The 19,517-nt window shown below is 39.2% G+C and overlaps 1 protein-coding gene across 5 annotated transcripts in view; it reads left to right on the plus strand.

Moving 5' to 3' along the window:
* LOC120895195 (5-hydroxytryptamine receptor 1-like) overlaps positions 1-19,517 on the plus strand; it is a 48,152-nt gene that overhangs the window by 7,105 nt on the left and 21,530 nt on the right. Inside the window, exon 3 of one of the 5 annotated variants that reach the window (XR_005738296.1) lies at positions 14,708-14,790. The exons of 2 other annotated variants lie outside the window; for them this stretch is intronic. The gene's annotated coding sequence lies outside the window, so the exon portion shown is untranslated. Of the gene's footprint in view, positions 1-11,428; positions 11,494-14,707; positions 14,791-14,812; positions 14,935-19,517 lie in introns of those variants that run through there. 2 more of the 5 variants (XR_005738295.1, XM_040298314.1) reach the window with 2 other exon arrangements.

Raw genomic sequence — 19,517 nt, forward strand, 5'->3', positions numbered from 1 at the left:
CCCTTCCTACCCGATACGGAGAGAAGTTGGTGAAGTGGTGCGTGAGGTGAGCTTTACGTGCGACACTTTATTGATTAGCGGAAATGGGGATCTACATTTACTGTACTGGAGATAAATTATTTTGTTGCGAATGAGATGGAAGTTTAACATGAACTTATCTGGAATTGAAGCGCTTGAAGAGAAATTAATTTTTATTTATGACTTTTTCTGTATATGGCATATCATCCATATGCCGAACCGAAAACGGATGAGAAAATATCATTAACGATATGCGTCACTGGAACCATTTCATGCGGAGGTAGACGAATGATAATGGATAAAATGATTGAAAGCTTTATTCATAATGCATCAGCCGCTCGCTGTCGTCATGATATGTTCTCTTGTTTTATATGCTGATACAGTATAAAATCGTTTTATACGCGCTACAATTCGCTACTCATTCGCTGTTGATGGGAAAACACAATGTGTTTCGCGAAAATTCAAATTGCATCGAGATTCGCAGCTCTGAATGTTATTTTGATCTTTTTCTGGTTAATCTGAAAATATGGGTTGATATCAAAGGTAGCAAATATTTTTTGCACTTCACCTAATGGAATATGTTATATTTACACTGCAAGTATGGTGTTGCACTGGTACTCATTTAATTGATGCACCATACGTGTCATTTTGATCGGAAATTTCATTGCATCCATTAGAATCGTACACACATGAAACCACTGATAGAAGGTTGCAAAATGTTGTCACAATGCCTGCGGGATGAGTGGATTATTGTTTTGTTTATGTTGGCCAGTAACCTGTTTTTTGATTTTTTCATTTATGTTCCACTGTGTAGGGTTTCAATTGAAGTGTTGTTTGTGTCATTTGTCATCATAAATTTGAAGTTTATTGATATGTTAATTTATTTTTGTTTAAAGCGATGAAAAAGAGCAATAATGAAAATACCATCTGTGATGATATTATTTATAAAATACGAAGAAAAAGTAAATGTGCATGTACAAGTAAATGTCGTGTTTTGTTAGCCATGACAAAAAAATGACAAATATAAATAATGAACAATGCTTAAAAAAAAATTATGTACGAAAAAAAAGCAAAAGCTGTGTTGAACTGTGAACTGTGTTGGTACAATATTTATAACCTAAGCTCATACGTAAAAAAAATAATGATATTATTATAGGATTTCGTGCGTTCCTTCGTATGGACCGTCCCCTCGTAATAATTTCATAATTGTTATATATAAATGTTATGTGTTTTGAAAAATTTAATAAAAGTTCATCCAAAATAATTCGAATGATTGTCTTACTCTCCGGATTAAATGTTTGACAAATATGCAAGAGTTTTGATCAAACTATGCACGTATTTGTTGGTGGCATATGTTTGTTATGGTTGGAATGCTCATTTTCGAATAATATATTTATTCTTCCTGGTATCTTTACAAACGTTCTGGTTGGCTTGCTGGAATTTAGAATATAAATTTCAGAGCCAAGTAGAAAGCACAATGCACATGTGACGGGTGGTTTGCATATGCAAAATTCAATCCCTAACCTTAATCGGACGGATAATAATTGCATTGAATTGTGGAGCGTTTGGCGCTACCTCCAAATGATGCAGCTTATGGAGAAGTAAAAATAGAGAAAAAAAGAAGAATGGAATGGCACTTCAAGAGCATCAACCGGAATGCGGCTGTTCGTTTGCAAGGTGAAATGGTGTTTTCATGGTCACTGAAACTGTTGGGAGATTTGTACGTTTCATACGATTAGAGGAAGCACACCCAGAACCAACAGAATAGCGACCGCACCGTCTGTCTTTCAGCAGTACTCAATTGCATTCGCGTTGAGTGGTGGGGATAGGCGGGGATGATTTTGCTATGGCAAACAACTGCATTCGAATGGATTGCTCTTATTCCATAGAATTAATGTACTATTGTGTGTGAGTGTCAAGGTTTTCAACTAGGAATGGAACTAGGTTGGAGAGAAGAGAGGTGTGGATGGAAGTGGTTCAATCACAGTAGTGACACGGTTCGCTGATCAGTAAAATGGAGCATTTTTCTATCTTCTTTTCGGGTCGGGTGATCTGTATAGGAATGATGTAGCTTGGATGTGTTTCTTAATGCGTAAATTCCATCCACCTTTTAACTCTGTCTTGGTGCCGGATATTATCACCATATTATCACCAGACCAATTGGAATATTCGATATTGGTACTGGTGCAGTTGGTCTATAATAATTTGTGCGCGAATAAAATCTCAAGTATTTTAAAAGTTAGAAGCAATCTTCTTCTTGTAATGTATTTTCTTAAAAATGAATGCTTGAAAGTGTGTTAAATTCGTGCATCCATTGAGAAGCCATGCGCTTCAGTCCTATACTGAGTGGTAGTCAACATATAACAACAGATAATTGAGAAATAATAGCCAACAAGGGATGAACACCACGTCGTACATCAGCACAGCAATAAAGTTGAACTGTTTCGCTCAAACCGGGCTGTATGATTAACCGATTACGATCTAAACCTCCCGAAGTCAACAATTATCCGATCATGCATTTTAATATACCACACTGCGCAGCATGGAACGTATCGATCATGTGAACGAAAGCGATGAAATTGCAGGAAAGCGGTCGTTGCATTGCAGCAGATCAAAAGCAATCAACGTTAGCGATTTGCTGTAACCGGAATCACTCTACTGATGCGTTTTTGATAAGAATACAGCAAAAGAGCATGGCCTCTTCCATTCTATAAACTAGCTATTTGCGTATCTGTAGGGGAGCCGATCCGCTGAGTAAACAGATTCGGATGGTGAAAACATTGCGGTACAGGGAGGGCCATGTAATTGCATAGTAATTGATGGTCATGACACCTGCACGCCAATCATTGCTGTAGCGTGTTCGTGGGGTAAGATGGTACATGATTTCAATGTGTAGTAACTAGTAAATGTTTGAAGTTTGTTGTATACTTTTTACACTCAAAGTATTCGAAGCAGTTTTCAAAATGATGGTTTATTACAAATCGGATAAATCTTTATTTACCCAAGTCACGTGATTAAGATTTAGGTTTAGTCTGCCGAATACGGCTAAGTCAAACAAAAAACAAAGAAAATGTTGAAAAAGGTGGATTTTATGGAACAAGTAAGCACGATGGAATACATGAAATAAAGCCAACACACAGCGTTTTTAACGTTTTTAATTTAATACAAGTACAGTCTCGTAGTACAGTCGTCAACTCGTACGACTTAACAACATGCCCGTCATGGGTTCGATCCCCAAATAGACCGTGCCGCCATACGTAGGATTGACTATCCTGCTATAGGGGGAAATCAATTAGTCACTGAAAGCCAAAGCCCACTAGTGGTACAGGCAGACCTTGACCGACAACGGTTGTTGAGCCAAAGAAGAAGAAGAAGAATTTAATACAAGCGTAAATATACTACCGTAAGCTTAAAATTAAAAATTAAATAAAAAAAAATGTCATCCCATGCTGTACCTCACAATGAGGAACGTAAAATGCCCTTAAGTGTGAAGGTTTTACATTGCTACCGCATGTAGTTTACCTTCGATTTCAATCGTCATTCTTTACGTTTACTATGCTCCCGTTTTCAGTGAATTCGGTTCATACCTGCATACTGCAGTCAATAGAGGATTGTGTACTGGTGGCTTAATGCCAGTTGGGTTAATTTCTGCAAACCAGCGAACTACGCCTCCGCTACGTGTTATTGAATTTTCGCACGCAAAAATGGATGTGTTTCGTCTGGAACTCGTACTGGTCGATGTTTCTCCTTTGCAACATGGGCCACTATAGCCGCATGAATGGTATTGTTCGGTTGATGCCAATGGTGTACCGTGCGGCTGTCAAACCGTAATTGTTAGCTTTCTATCGTCTATCGCACTGCCGGCGATGATAAAACGTTACTTCATGCTCTTTTCTATCGTTGCTTGAACACCTAACTGTTTTGTGTATGTGTCTAGTGGCAGCTCACCTACGTTGGGTATGGTTCGTTGTTTTCTAACAGCCGTTCTGGAAGCCGTTCCATCAAACGGGAGCACATTTCCGTACAATCTTCCGTAGGTACATCCTTTCCGGTGTAAAGATCGGAAATCATACTTGCATCTCTGTCGAAGGTTCAACGACCAACTGGACCGGTGTGCAGTGTTTGGTGTACGGTTGAAAAACTAACAGCAACTCCACATATTCGGTAATTTCCAGAAACCGCAAACTTCCCACCGAATTGGGTCACCGTTTCTGCTGCTGGTAGAGGATGGGTACTTGTAGTGTACGGTGTGGAGTGTACATACGGATATTGACATCGTACTTGCTCTGCAATAGCTGTGCTTGGAAGAGTGCATTTTAGTGCACGCGGTGCAATTAAGGATACATTAAAGTGCTCCCGCATGCACTCGAAACAGGGGAAAGTTTTATCTTTCCGTTAGATTCAGCCTCATCGTTACCTGGAAAACTGAGCGGGAAAACGTTTGCACCCTGTTGGTAGAGCCCCATTGTTGCAACGTACATGAGGTGAAGCATGCACAATAATGGATTTGCTAGGCATAGTTATGGTAGTGATTAGAACAGAAAACTAACAGACGTAGCTGTACTGAAGGTAAGGACGTATCTGATTATGATCGAGTGTTTAGAATGTGGCAATTAGTAGCTGGAAAGTAGTTACCAACGGGAAGGCAGATTTGCTAGTAAGAAAAAGTTTTCAATAACGTGCTGTTGTGTTTTCGTCCAATTGATTTAAGGAGGAATGAAGTTAATGATAAATAGCAGAAGTTTTTGAAGCACTTTAAGATCCAACATGTTGTGTCATAACGTGATTTGTTGAGTATCTGATTAAACCTAGAAAAGTAGAATGCGGGTATTGGGCACTATAGTTGTAACTAAAATGTTAAAAGGACCTGTTAAGGATTTTGGTCTATATCATATTGGTTAAAACACTGTACACTGTCACTTTAACGGCAATCGATACTAAAATACGCATTTACGCATTGATAACAAATATATACGTTTAAAATGAATTTCAAAAATCAACGTCAAAAGTCATGAAAATGTATTTTGGGGTGTAAAATGGCCTTGTTATGGGGCAAAGTGCTCTTATACGAAATGTCAAAACACATCAAAACAAAGGGACAAAATGGACCACAACATTGAACTTTAGGCTAAGGTTTAAACTCTTGCATCTTGATAGAATTGTTAGACTAAAGACTTAAGCTTAGCATTAAAGTGTTTTGTAGAATGATTTAGTAAAATGCTGGAATATTTCAATATTTCATGTGTTGTCAGTAATTTGTCTTGTCGACAGAGTCTTCATACAGCACAGTTTTTTTCTGTAGAGCTATTGTTGATTATTGATATTGTTGCGACCATTTTGCCCCGAGTGAAACATTTCACATGTTTCTTCTTCTTCGTCTTTGGCACAACAACTGTTGTCTGTCAAGGCCTGCCTGTACCCACTAGTGAAGTGAGCTTGACTTTCAGTGACTTATTGTTACCATAGAAGGATAGTCAGTCATACGTATGGGCACACGGTCTATTCGGGACTTGAACCCATGGCGGGCTGTTGTTACGTCGTACGACTTGATGATTGTACCATCAGACCGGCCCATGTGAAATTCTTACAAAAGTTTAATTTCATGACGGTGAAAATTACATCGTTTTGAGCAAACATTTTATTTGCTAATTGATTTACTTATTTTGAAATCTGAGGTTATGAAACATTCATGGTGGGCTTTAAACATTGAATTTGATAAGTTTCAATCATGTTAAGTCATAATAAACGTGTTAATTTGCCAATAATGCAGATGTCCATTCCGCCCCACCTAACCATTTTGCCCCAGGTTCCCCTATAACTTTTACCATCAACGTCTATGATAGTTAGTTACTGAGCTAGATATGGGCTCCTTTGTACTGCATTTGGAGGTTAATCACGATACACCAGAGGTTTGTCTTTCCACATATAGTTTTTAATGGTGTTGTATCGAACATAGCAAACATTCGAAAATATGTTCCGGTAATGTCTGTAGTGTGTGCTTCTTATAAGCGATTAGCTATGAGTGGAAACTTTTAAAAAGAAATAATATTCAAGTTGAACGGATAAATGAATTTTCGCGCCTAACATGGACAGTCGCCTCGTAGCAAGGAATGACTATCCGGCTGCGTGGTACTGAATAAAGTCTCGAAAGCCTGTACAGGACGGCTTGTCCGTGTAGGACATTTACGCCAAATATACGAAAAGATTAGCTTTCGTTTGTTTTTTGTAGCATCAACCCATCCAAAAAGGTGCAAATGTATGATAAAGGGTACATTGCCCTTACTTATCACAAATGTCACTTTGTTTATGCTCCGTCTTACAAGTGAAGCTTAAAATAACAAAAAAAAAAATTTAATCCAAGGTGATATATGATATCATTGGTAAAAAAGCTAGTTTGAAATACTTCCTAAAAAACCTCTTGTGAATTGAATTAGACAGGATAGGTGGAGGGTGGGCTATGAGTGGAACGAATTTCTGCGAGTAAAACTCGAAAGTCCGTTTCGAAGGTTTTTTCTACGCTTGTCATTTGCTGTAAGGATGGTGGGAATGTAACGAAAGAAAGAGTGAAGAAAGACACCGTCCCCAAGCGTTGGCAAAAGTGTTCATTTTTCCAACTTTCTATCTCCCCGAACGCATCGAGAGATTCGTTGACAGGAATCGAAGGTATTTGCGCATTTGTTAGAGAAAATATTAAAAGTGGATGTCCTACCGACGCCACCATCGAGTTGCGCATCTATTCTCGAAAGTTGGAACTCTTTCGGTTCCGGCAAACGATAGCCAATTGAAGCCGTTTGCCGGCCAAAAAGCGAAAAGGAAAAGATCGATACGAATGAAAAAGGTACTTTTGCTTTCTTTCGGTTGGGCTTTACTGTTTTGTTCGTCCTCCTAGAAAGGTAGGTAGGTAAAATGACACAACGGTTGGACGCAGCAAGAGGTAGAGGATTGCTGTGAAATTTCCGTACAGCTTATGGGTGAGTATTTGCAAATGATTGCTTCGAAGGCGGTATGCTTCGGTGTCCGTAATGACTGTTGGAAGGATCAGTGATGGAATGAATTTCGAACAAGTATTTTTTTTTTTTTCGAATCAGAAAAAGAACCCAAGGAAGACAGCTCTTTGTGAGGATGTGCTTTCCTTTTTTAGTTGTTGGGTTGAGATAAGAAATTGGAACACAATTTGTCAATAGGAGCAGAAAATGCCATTCAATAAACCTGTCGTTGGTTGCAAGAATCCCATTGGAGATTATTTTTGTACACTATCACGTTCGGGAGACCCAGCACCATAAAAGGACAGTAAAAATCAGTCTGCTAGGTTTTTTTTAAACCCAAATCGATGGCTAGCACAGGACTAATGCAAGTCGTTTGGATGTCGGTTCTAGTTAAAGAATGTATGGTGTAAAAAAGGGCTTTAAATAGACATTGACGCAATGGAAATTCTTGTTCCAGGAAGGGCTTTGGAAATCGTTTGTCAGCAAAACATTTAAAATTTTCAGCGTTCGTAAGTTGTTAATGTTTTTTGTTGTACACTCTGACACAATATGATTAAATGGAACATAAAATTATGGCGCGTCTCCAAGAATATATCATTGCCAGTAATTAATTATGAACGTGTCGCTTTTATTCACTTCATTTTTACTCCCAAATGTTGGTGCTTTATCATTCCTTCCACCTGTTTTATGAATTGTTCTAAAGAAATTAAACCCTGGCCAGAACCGCACGAAGGACAGTGCAATAGAGCTTTTTGCTCTGTTTGCTTGTCTTTATACACAATACGAAAGACATTGCGAAAACAAACGGAGCAAAAAGGGGAAATTAATAGCTTTTACGATTAATTCGAGTAAAGTCCGTCCCAGTGCCCACTGAACGGTTCGGTGACTGTTTTCGTACTCTTTACGCATTCAGCGTAATACGCGTGGCTGTCATTAATTTTCGGGTTATGGAAAAATCCAGTATTCTTTCGTTTGGTTTGGGATTGGTATTCGCATTTCGTTTTTTTCTCATTCAAAATAAATGGTTCGCCATTTCGAACCATGAAACAAAGACTCAATTGCTATGTGAATAAAATTACTTTTTCTTCTTTATTTTATACAATGTTTTTGTTTTGCTTTAAAAAGGGTACTTCACATATTTCTTGACAGTTGTCGATTGCATGTTTCGTGTTGTTTTTTATTATTATTATTTAATTTGTTCAAATAAGACCAAATCATTTATTTGAAGAAGAAGTAAACATGACGAAGTATTGGAATTATCGATTATTTTCTCACACGACGTTGCCAGTTTATGATGTCTTCTCTTCCGGCGCCTTTCAGTTGGCTTATTCTCTCGGACTTAAAAAAGGGCCAGCTCTGCCCAATGCAATGGAACGACGGAAAAATTGAATGATGAATACAGCTGGCACCGTTTCCTTGCCATAGTAATTTGCACATTTTTATAGCGTGGTAGAAGTCGCTCGGCCAGACTATACGGTTTGTATTGTCAGTGACAATGGAAGTGCTTTATTGCCAAGTGGCGAGAGAGTAAAATTTAATATCATTATTTATATCGTGCTGTTTTGCTTCAAAGTTGATTGTTGATTTGAATGAGCGATGATCATTAATTTTACTAATGACATGCGCAATCAGCAATACATAAAATATAACAATAACAATGCATTTATAGTGAAGCTGAAGCCCAGTTGTTTTAGTGAAAGATTAATAAACCTATATTGTTGAATGCATGAATATCAAAAGAAAGCTTACACAATTTTTTAAAGCATTTACAAGCCTTACATGGAAACTAAAGATCTCATAACGATGCTCTGGTTACATTACTGCTTTGAAATAAACGTGACCCATATCGATTCTATGTTATTATTATAATTAAGTCAAACATATCTGGTGCATATGCAGACTATTCTATTATTATTTTAATATATTCTCCTATAGTGTGAGGTACGAGGGAAACGCAGTAAAGACACAATACAGATATGAGAATTTACTTGTTTTGTCTTCAATTTACATTTAATGTACAGTTGATGAAGTTTGAATATCACACATCTATTTTCAAAATAATTTTGTGTCGTTACCTTTGTAAGACTTTGTACAAAAGAACACACAAAACAAACTCTTGATGCATTGTTTTTTTGTGGTGATACACTAAGTGCAAAAGCTCGTGGCATTTGGCGTGTGTAGCATTTTCAAAATGCTGTATAAATTTTACTACGCACTTAAGGAGTATGAATCTTTCTCGACGGTTTTTAGTCTACTGTAACTCTTTGAAATAATCCTTAATAATAGGAGAAAATCATCGCTTTCCACGGCATATACCACAATTAGAAAACCAAAACAGCTCAAGAAGGAAAATTATATAAAGAACGCGAAAATAGAAAATAGTATAGCTCATACTTAACCCTCCACCATACTCTGCAGACGATATTCATAAATATTCATCGTCTACATAGCGTATTTATGAAGACGCTCGTTCAACTGTCAATCCCTTTATGCGAAGGGCCCAGCGAATGGCATGCGATATACCCCTTTTTTACAAGACGTGAAATAATAAGAAGACCAACAGAAGTGGACACTCTCCGCTGTGAACAAGGATGCTGTGTTTGTGTGCAAAATCCTTCCGGTATGTTCGTTTTGGCCTTGGCTTTGGGCAGGTGTACACGGCCATTCCAGCGTACAGGCCGCGTAGGCACAATGCAACGGTGCTGGTCGATGTCAGCAAGAGAGAAAAAGAAAGCGATTAGCTTTCGCTGCACGTACTTGCTCTTACCGCAGGAAGTTGGTCCGTTGGGGGACAAAGTTTTTCAATTTATTACCGGAAGGCATTCCTTGAGTTGCCTTTTGTCTCTGTGTAAGCTTCGTCCGTCTTTTACCAGTGCCACCATCCAAGGTACACGAGCTTTTTTTCTTGATATTCTGCTCTGCTCATCCCGCATCATCGTTAACTCGTGTCTATTTCATATTTTTACGACGCTCCCCTTCTTATGTCACTGGATCGAGTTCCTAACGAAGCTTTCTGGCTTACATTTTTTGCTCGTTTGGTTTGGGTACGCTTGCGAGTTTACTCCGATTATTAATTTTTATAATCGTGCTCAACATCAACACCGGTTGCTGGTGGTATAGTCATCGGGAAGGGAAGAAGATTTTTTTACCTTGTTTTATATTTTTACCATAGCCGGAAGGTGCTGTATCGTGTGTCATTCCTTTTTGGTAGCTATTTGCAGTATGCTTCAGGATTGGGATGAAATTGCTCAAGTAGCGTGCGGATGCCGATGAGATGGTGATGAATTCACTGTTGACACATCCTAGTCATAATGCAGTTCGGCTCGGTGGAATGCAAAGAAGGACTAGGTTGGTGGTAATACCTAGCATAACTTTGTGCGCGAAGCAATAGGCCACTTTTTGTGGATATTTAAAATAAAACTTTTTTTTAATAAAGCTGTAACTTTGCGCTATTAACTCACGACGGTATTAAGAATCGCTGACCATACCAGAGACTCGTGATTGATGTTATAATGCCATGCCTTGGTAAAGATAGGATGCATATTTGTTTTTTACTCCCTATTACGTTGGTTATTAATCCGACTTGAACGGATTGGGTTTGATTTAATTTTAATGAGACCGATTGAAAGCGAACGATGCTGTAAATTTGTTGTGGAAAGTTGTTTTTTTTTTACCGTATGTCTTGCCATGGTGGGTTGGTTTGCGGGTGGACGAGATATTATGGATCATAAAAAACCGGACAATGTTGTCGTAAAGTTTAAAGCGCTTATGGTGACCGCCGTAACGTGGTGCTAAACCGAAGTGCGAACTAAACTTGATGAAAATGTGGGGATGGGATTTCCTACTAACTATCACTCGTTTATGAGCTATGAATGAAACGGTAAAAGCGGTTATGCTATTTATTGTTATTAATGAGTAGAAAACGATCATTTATGAACGATTTTTAAATATGAGTTAGACCGAAATATTTGATTCTTTGTTATAATTTTATTTATTCATATTAAGCATATGTAGAAATGGGTGCAAACTTTAAATAGAGATTTGCAGCTTTGAACAAACAGATTGAAAATTTAAAACAATTTGAAAAATATACTTAGTATGATCTGTGTTTCTACTATTTAAATTGAGAGACAAACAATAAGTTGATGTAATTGATTGAAAATGAAATCAAAATCGATTTGGTTTATCAGTCGAGATGATCAGCAATCAACTGAGCTGTGTGATTAATGCAATTTTTTTGCCAAACTTTATAAATTGCAGCATTGATAATTTATACAGATTTTATGATACTATAATGTATACTGTATATATATAATTATAACAATATAACTGTATGACTAATCTTAAGTCTTGAAATCCTGTATAGGCGTACATGCCACAAAATAGAAGTACTTCTTTTATTTTTATTTTAATATTCATTTCAGTGTGTTACATACAACTCATTTTTGTCAAGTCAGTTTTTTGGAAAAAATTGTTAAAAATGTACTACTCGGCAATATTTGTTGGCAAATATAGTATTAACGTAGTTTTTTCTTGTTTACAAATTGTTGGGTTGTTTGGTTGTATTTGAGTGTTTCATAGTTTATTATTTTATAAAGTAAGGTGAACCAGAAACGCTAAGAAATTTCCATAGCAAAACGTGCGTGTGTCCCAGAATACGTGGAAATTCAACCAATATGGGCAGTACGGTGTTATTTAAAAATACAGTTCGATCCATAGTTGAGCCCTATAAATCCCTGTACCGTTTCAGTATACATCAGCAAAAACACCGATGAAAGGGTTCGTGTGAGCGCTTTACAACCCGTCTTCATCCCAGTTTCGATCGCAGTCGCACTGGAGTCGTGTGTAGAATATCACGCCACCTGGGACAGAAAGTGATCGGCACGGCATTGGCGGCACTTTGGCTCATGTTCATATTTTCCGTACGTCTCACTGTGGAGTAAAATGAAGGTGGGAAATGAAGCGTCAGGGTTCGTATTGCCATTGGCACCGAGCTAATGTATTCAAACTCTGATTTGCATGACATTACAAGGTGGTAAAATTCTCATAAACCAACAAATTGCCTATTCATCGACTCGCCGTATATCTGGTACACGCATCGCTACCGTATCGTGTGTTCTCCGAAGACGCCTTAGACAGTGGTGTGCGAAATGGGTGCGTAGTTTATGAGACATGCTGGTTGGGATGCCATGGGTAAATGTGCTTAATTGTAGGGATTTTTATAAATTTTCCGCAACAGTGTATAAAAATATCTTTCGAAAGCCTATGGTCATTTGGTAGCAATACACAGTACAATAGTTGCTAAGAGCATGTTGTATCACAGCTCGATCAGCACTGTAGCCAGCTTTGGGTGGCTTAGGCTATGTATCGTGTCGTTTGCTTTCTGCAGCCCGGCTATAAATGGATGATGTACATTTGCATAAAGCGTTTATGGGGCCACCATCGCTTTGCTTCAGCGAACAAACATCCATACGCCGTATATTGAAGTGAAGCGAGAAAAGGGGGAAGGGAAGAAAAAATATTCGGAAAACATCATGAAAACAAGTTCATAATTGAATTTTTCTTTTGTGGCTCGCAAACAAAGAGGCATACCTTTCATGCTGTCGTGATTTGATTCGGGTGCGATTTGGGTTTTATTTCTCATGTATTCTTCTTCTTGTCGCTCATTTCTCTCCTTCGCTTCTCTCACCTTCCCAATCGGGAAAGAATTGCACTGGCAAAGGATTCATCTGTGAAAAAAATGAACAAACTTTCCTTTCTGAAAAGGATGTAACGATCGCGAAACGATTGAATTGTAGGCGAGTTTCTTTGCCGGCTCATCATTGATTGGTGATTGATCGATGATGGATCATGCTGTTGGTGGCCGTGGGTTAAAAAGCATCGCAGAGTCGGCGTCCGGGACCAAGCCGGGAGCAATGTGACAAATCGGTTCAATAGCAAGTTAGACCATACTTATCGATTGAAAACATCGTTCACCGTACCGGCAGCAGCCATCCTCTGCTTTTCTGTATTGTACAGTTTTATCAGTGTAAGCACATGCTGTAGGCTGTAGACTGTAGCGCTGGTTGCGAGCCAGTAATTGAATTCGCATAAATTATGTCCCAAACATGTCCCAGGATCGATTTTTCGTTCCACGGGTTTGCGCTGGAAAAATATAACAACCGGATTGTGGCACCGGTGTAGCAGAGGAGAGAGACGAAAACAAACTGCACAGTACGCGATAATCCACCAGAAGCCGGAAAGGCCCACATGAACGATGAACAGGCGGGTGAGTGTATTTTGTTTTTATCGTCAAACGCGAAACAGACATTTTGGGTGATAAATTCAATTAGTATCGCTTGCCACGTGATCGAACGTGATCATTATTGAAGGGGTGTGAGGTGCGCATTGGCAAAGCTGGCAGCGAAGATGGAACGCACACTCTCGTAAACGTTAAGGCAATGGGAAAATAATTGAGATAAACGGCTTATGATGTTTATGAACGGCTGATCGGGCGTGTCAATGATGGATTGATGAATTGTGTTGATCTAAAATCTGTCAGTAACAATAGAAAGTTGAATGAAATTTATATATTGAAACCGTTTTTGTGTGTGTTTCAATTAGTGTACTATTTAATCGATACTGTAATTTTTTCTTCATAACTATCAGTTTGTTAATTAAAAGATAATATATTTTCACCATAGCATCAGAATTACCAAATAGATTCTATCATTCAGAGAGGTGATAAATATGAAACCCATCAACAGTTTTGTTTTTTTTTGTTACAGAGGCTTTGGACCTTTTTTTGGCTGAAATTTGCCTCTATCGTATCATCGATCAAATAATTTCAGTGTTGGTGATTGAGGACACATTTACATACTAGCATTTGTATTATCTTATTTTTAATGTGTCATCATTCCTTTAAATTTTCTTGGCAAACATTGTTTAGGAAATTAAGGTGTCAACACAGTGTGTAAATTAAAAATAAAAGCATCTGCGCCAAAAAATTGGCTTAATAATGGCTTTTTGGCGTAACGATCTACGCAAGGTTACTCTAGAATATCAAAGTTTTTTCTATCATAAAACAAGATTACTATCATAAAACTTAAATAACAAATGTACAGCAAATTTGTTCATAAAACTGCTACTAAATACTGAAACATATTTAAGATGTAAATTTAATTGACAACTATGTCTTCGGGATTTTTAAAAGTATGTTTAGGTTTGAAATACATTTTATAAGTTATTATCATCCATTTTATTCTTGCAGCTTCCAATAACTTTTTTGACCAACTTTTATCAGCTAGATTTTAATTGCTATTTGCCCTACCTAAAACACACCTTTCAAAGCCATAGAAAAAGTCAATATACTGTGAGTTAGGATCGTAAATGGGCAGTAGACAAAATAAATCAAACCAGAATAACTCAACACTATCGCTGTTACCAACCATTCTCTATGTTTCGTTTTTCCAACGTACCATACTTCATTGTTTCCCGACAGCGATGCTTCATATTCGAGCACATTCATTTCAGTATAAACAAACACCGGTAATGTAAACTTGTGCACGGGGTGCGGCTGTCCAATCGCCAAACCCACCGTGTCACATAGGAACGACGGGGTGGGTAGGTTTGCAAAGCTACAAAATCATTGCACGAGCCGAGATTGCAATTGCACTGTGTATTTTTAATCGTCTTATTTCGTATTTCATTCACTCCCACGCCAGAATCTACGCCAATAATCGTTGGCCAATGAAAACATTAGTCAATCCGACCGGGCTCAATAGCGCCTGGTTCAGGATTTTCGCATGCGAGCTGTCATCTAGTGGCAGCACGAAGCGTTGGAATTGGAAACGGTGCAGCAGTGTGCAGAGGGTGCAATAAAATCGATAAATAAACAAGTACCAAGTTCATCCAGGATTCACCACCACCAACTGACCGAGCACCGACGACGGTAAGGTGTGATTTCGTGTGTTAGATTATTTATTTAATTCTGTTTCCGATGCTTGGTTTCGTTTGGTGGCACTCGGTTGGATCGGCAGCGCGGTTGATTGCTGTGGGCCACATTCCGGAGCGCGCAGGCATCGCCAACGGCAAGTGGCTGTGAAAACTGTGGACATGGGATAAAAACTGGAATAGAATTGTGTGGAAATGGCTCGTCGCACCGCAAGTGCAGTGGGTGATGAAAGTTTGATAAAACATGCCAATCCGTGCTGCCAAGAGGGTGGTGTGTAGAATCGGTGATGGAGAACTAGGTCAACGGATGGCAAGAAATAAAAGGAATACGTTCCAGCCGAATCAAAGGCAGGGTTCACTGCCGTTTCTAGATTTCGAGTAGAGTGTTGTCTTCTAATTTTAGAAACTCGCTGGTGAGCGGTAGATTAGATAGTGGAAAGAAATAATTGAAATAGAGATATTTTATGCACGTGAGGACTTTGAAGAAATTCGTATGAAGCTGGGATGTTACGAAATTGCTTTAAAACAGCCTCTTTTTTCTCTGTATGATGTTTGATGTTCGTTAGTTAGCTCTAGATTGGATTAGCATTAGATCACGTAGAAGTACAGGTGTATTGTAAGCTCGTTTGCATTGACAACTGTATGCTTCATATTTTTAAATCAGATATTTACCCCTTGATGCAATAGAATGTATGTGTATATACCGGAGAGCAAGCTGCAATGCTAACAATCTAAGCTATTCCCCCGAATTCCTACAATTCCACTGATACTCGTTTGCAATGCCGTGCCTTTGTCGTTTCATTCTCGTTCGAAACGGGGACAATGTTTCCTTAAAGGAATGCAAAACATGGCATGCACGGAAGGGCTTTCTTCGCTTTCGTCCTCTTAGCTGTATGCCGTGTGATTGGAACAAAACAGTACAAGAACGTGCAGCACTATCACACGCAAAGATCAACCGCTCGACAATCGGCTAGAATTGCTAAGCGAAAAGACAATGGCTGTTTTCTTGACACGCGGCGCGTAGACTTCCGTTTTAGGTCTGTCTTGCAACCGTACACGTTCGTTAACAGCACTTCGCTATCGATTAAACAGAGCTGTGCAGTTGGAATCTTTTAAAGCCTAACGTTCATAGCTTTAGTGCACCGTGGCTTTAAAAGCGGGTCTGCCAATACCGGAGAATGGTACCGGGATACCGATCGTAGGAAGGGGGTTTGGGGAGAAATGGCAAAAAAGAAAACTAATTATTCGCCGATAAATTGCCCCGGGGCAAATTAAGATGCAGTGCAGCAGTAGTTACCCGACGGGTTAATGAAATCAGTTCTCCGGAACGAGCCGGTGAAATGACTCAACTTCAGTTCGCGTTCTCCTCTCACCCTGATGTGTTGTACAAACCGGTGCAACCCGTGAGCGACGGCAACCTTCGCGTGTTGGCGTTCGCTTTCGTTGCGGCTAGAATAGATTCCCTACTTCCTCTTTCCGCCAACGTCTTCATCTCTTCGCATCTGGTTTCTGCTTACGGTTTCCCCGATACGGTCGTATGCAAATAGTGCCCCGGTCGGTGTGTGCATGCTAGCAATTTACAATTGCATTTACCGCACCACCTCGGGACTAAATAGGAATCGTTGGTGCAAGCCGAAGCACCTCGAACGGGGTGAGCACTGGGGAATTAGATTAGAATGTTGTTGTAACTTTCCATCTTCCGGACCAAATCGGGTCAAACACGGCCGGCCGGTCAAACACTCGGCTCGATTCGGTCGAATCGCGTGCCGTGGTTCTAGCTGAAGCAGGGGGGGGGTTAATTTCGCCTAATACGCTAGCCAGGATTACGTAATGGTCGTGACACTGGGATGAGGGAAACAGAACTGGGAATTAGTTGCGAACATACTGGGCAGTTTAATTGTGGCTACATTATTTTGGAGTGTCATTTTGGGGTCGAAGAGAGGCTGGAGTAAAGTAGCGTTTAATTTGTGGCAAGACTCATTAACAGTCATCGTTCTGGTTTGCTGCTGCGTAGCGGATAGTTTGTGTTTGAATTCATTGCAGTATCTGTGATGAAAACAAACAATCGGTGGAATCAAATAGTACGATTGGTATTTCCGGAACAATTTCGACCTTGCGCCCGCTAAAAACAAGCACGAAAACACATACCATTTACCCTTTAACACGAGGTTGAAATTGGGCGTTGAAATTGTTATAGAAAACCTCCGCCCATATTACTTGGCTCGGAGAGTAATTATTGCTAATAGCTACGACGGGTTTGATTTTTTCTTACCTTACCCACGTGCTAACCCACGCCACAACCACACCACCAACTGGGGTTCGCACTGACCACCGTCGGAAAGAAGAAAGGTCAGCTGTTCGGTTCAATTCAACCTAAAAGCCATAGCACGCTAAACGACTCGGTTAAGGGTACTTTAGCAGCGAAACAACGAAGGTCAGCACGCCATTCCGGTGGATTGGATGGCCATCGTGTGCCGTTTGAAAGTGCGAAGTAATTAACGAAAGAATTCCCGGCACGGTTGGGTTTATGCCGTGCGGCAAGAATCGTGGACACAACATCGCGTTTACAGCTATCGCATAATAGCCGTACCATCGCACAGCTTAGCAGCTTGATACTGATGTGGGAAAACAGTCTGTTGAAAGTGGTGTTTAGGTTGTGATTTTTTACCATGTTTTTGCGTAACATTTCTTTAGATACGGCACAAAGTGAAAATCCAGCAATCTGCTTCCGAAGTGCATGTGCAGATGCAGTAACGCATAAAAGTATTTTTAAATTAATTGCTTTCTTTAAAAGCTCGCGAGTTAGCCGTATTAACTTTTCAGGTTTCACTTTATTACTCGGAAGCCTTTTTATTTGGTTCTTCTCCCGTTTTAGAACCATTCGGTCCTAGCTTATTGGTTGGTGTTGTAAAAGTTCTGCACATTTTTAAATTACTGCCTACTACCAAGGAACCGCGATAATTTCTTGGGACAGGGAAGTAAGATTTTTTGTTGGGATATATTACATTATGCTATCTTTATAGTATTTCCAATATTTCAATACCATCCGGTACTCTATGCAATTAGCCTATATCAGGTGGTTCAGTTATTTGCTTAGTTTTCCTGTCCACGAGCAGTTAACAGAGCGATTCAAGAGGAGTAACAAGAAGCACCGTCGAATCGAAGAACAGTTGAGTATGATGAAGTCGTTGCTGAGATTCTCTAGTTTCGCTTGCGTACCTTCCTAGGTTAAAATAGCTCGGATGGCTTTCTCGGCGCTGGCCCGATTTCTGCACCGTTTAACACTCTTAATTAATTTCGTAAGAAAATTCATTACAAGTTATTAACGACTGTCCGAGAGAGGTAGACGAAACAGCTATCTTGTGGCGAACGGTTAGAAAGATTATCATAGAATCTGCCGGTGGTGAGACGCAATTGCTGGAACTTGATTGTGTCCTCACTCGGTTCCTTGCTGGATGGGTTTTAATAGTAGTGTTGACTCGCTTCCAAGAATTTTCAGGAAACTTACGGGAGAGACAAATTACGAAGTGAACACAGAAAATTCTCTTAATCCGCTGTTGATTATTTCATTAGCGTGCGGAGAATGGGAAAGGCGCTATCAGTTCGGGTTGCGTCCCCGGAGTAATTTTGTTTGTAGAATTTCATTCAATGGTTAACATTTGCTAGAAAGATTAGTCATCTGAAATTGTTTTTGTCTTTTAGTTAAAAAAATAGTCTTAGTTTAAACTACAATGTGAAGTTTCGCTGTCAAATTTACTAAACTTCCTCGATTACCACAGTACTGTCGTCCCCAGATTAGAGAGAGAAAGTTGACTGTAGAATCACTGTTTGAAATGTATAGGGAACAAATGAGTAAAAACAAATGGCAAAGTAGTTTCTAGCTGATATCAAATACATCAAGAAAGAATGCTTTATCCATGCATTAGTTTTGCTCATGCAGCTGAAAGATCAACTTTTATTAGCGACCAAACGTAAATCAACGTACGCTACTAACGATGATCATCATAACGATAACAATGATTGTATCACTTGTTCCATCTTTGTTTACGCTATCTGTTTGTACACACATTTAAAACAAGGATGGTCTACCTGTACCTTGTACCTTGACTGTAAATGAGACTACCATTGTTAGGTCCTCATGATTCATACGAATATAATCGTTTTCTTATATGTGTTTGATAAAGTGCCACGATAGCACATGTACATTCCTCATTGATTAAACTTATAAATCTTACATCCTGTGACATCAAGCCTTAGTCCAGTTGCTGGAGGAAAAGCAAACAATACGTCATCACTAACAAATCGATTCCAAAGAAATATAGGAAACAATTCCAAAGAATATCGTCTATAAATAAAAGGGCATATGCAACTGATATTGTTATTTATGTACTAGGGCGAGGCATTGCTTACGTTATTAGCAGTATATGTGAGATGTAAAAAGGTCGCAGGGCGAGAAAACATTCTGGTTGCTCGTGGGATAAATATTTTGAGGGTGATGTTCAGTTGTGTTATGACCAAATGAAAACATATTTATTTCCAGATAATGAAACTAGTCATGAAAGTAGCTTACCAAAAAACACA

The sequence above is a fragment of the Anopheles arabiensis genome, chromosome 2 (assembly GCF_016920715.1).
Source record: "Anopheles arabiensis isolate DONGOLA chromosome 2, AaraD3, whole genome shotgun sequence".
In the NCBI taxonomy this organism is placed as follows: domain Eukaryota; kingdom Metazoa; phylum Arthropoda; class Insecta; order Diptera; family Culicidae; genus Anopheles; species Anopheles arabiensis.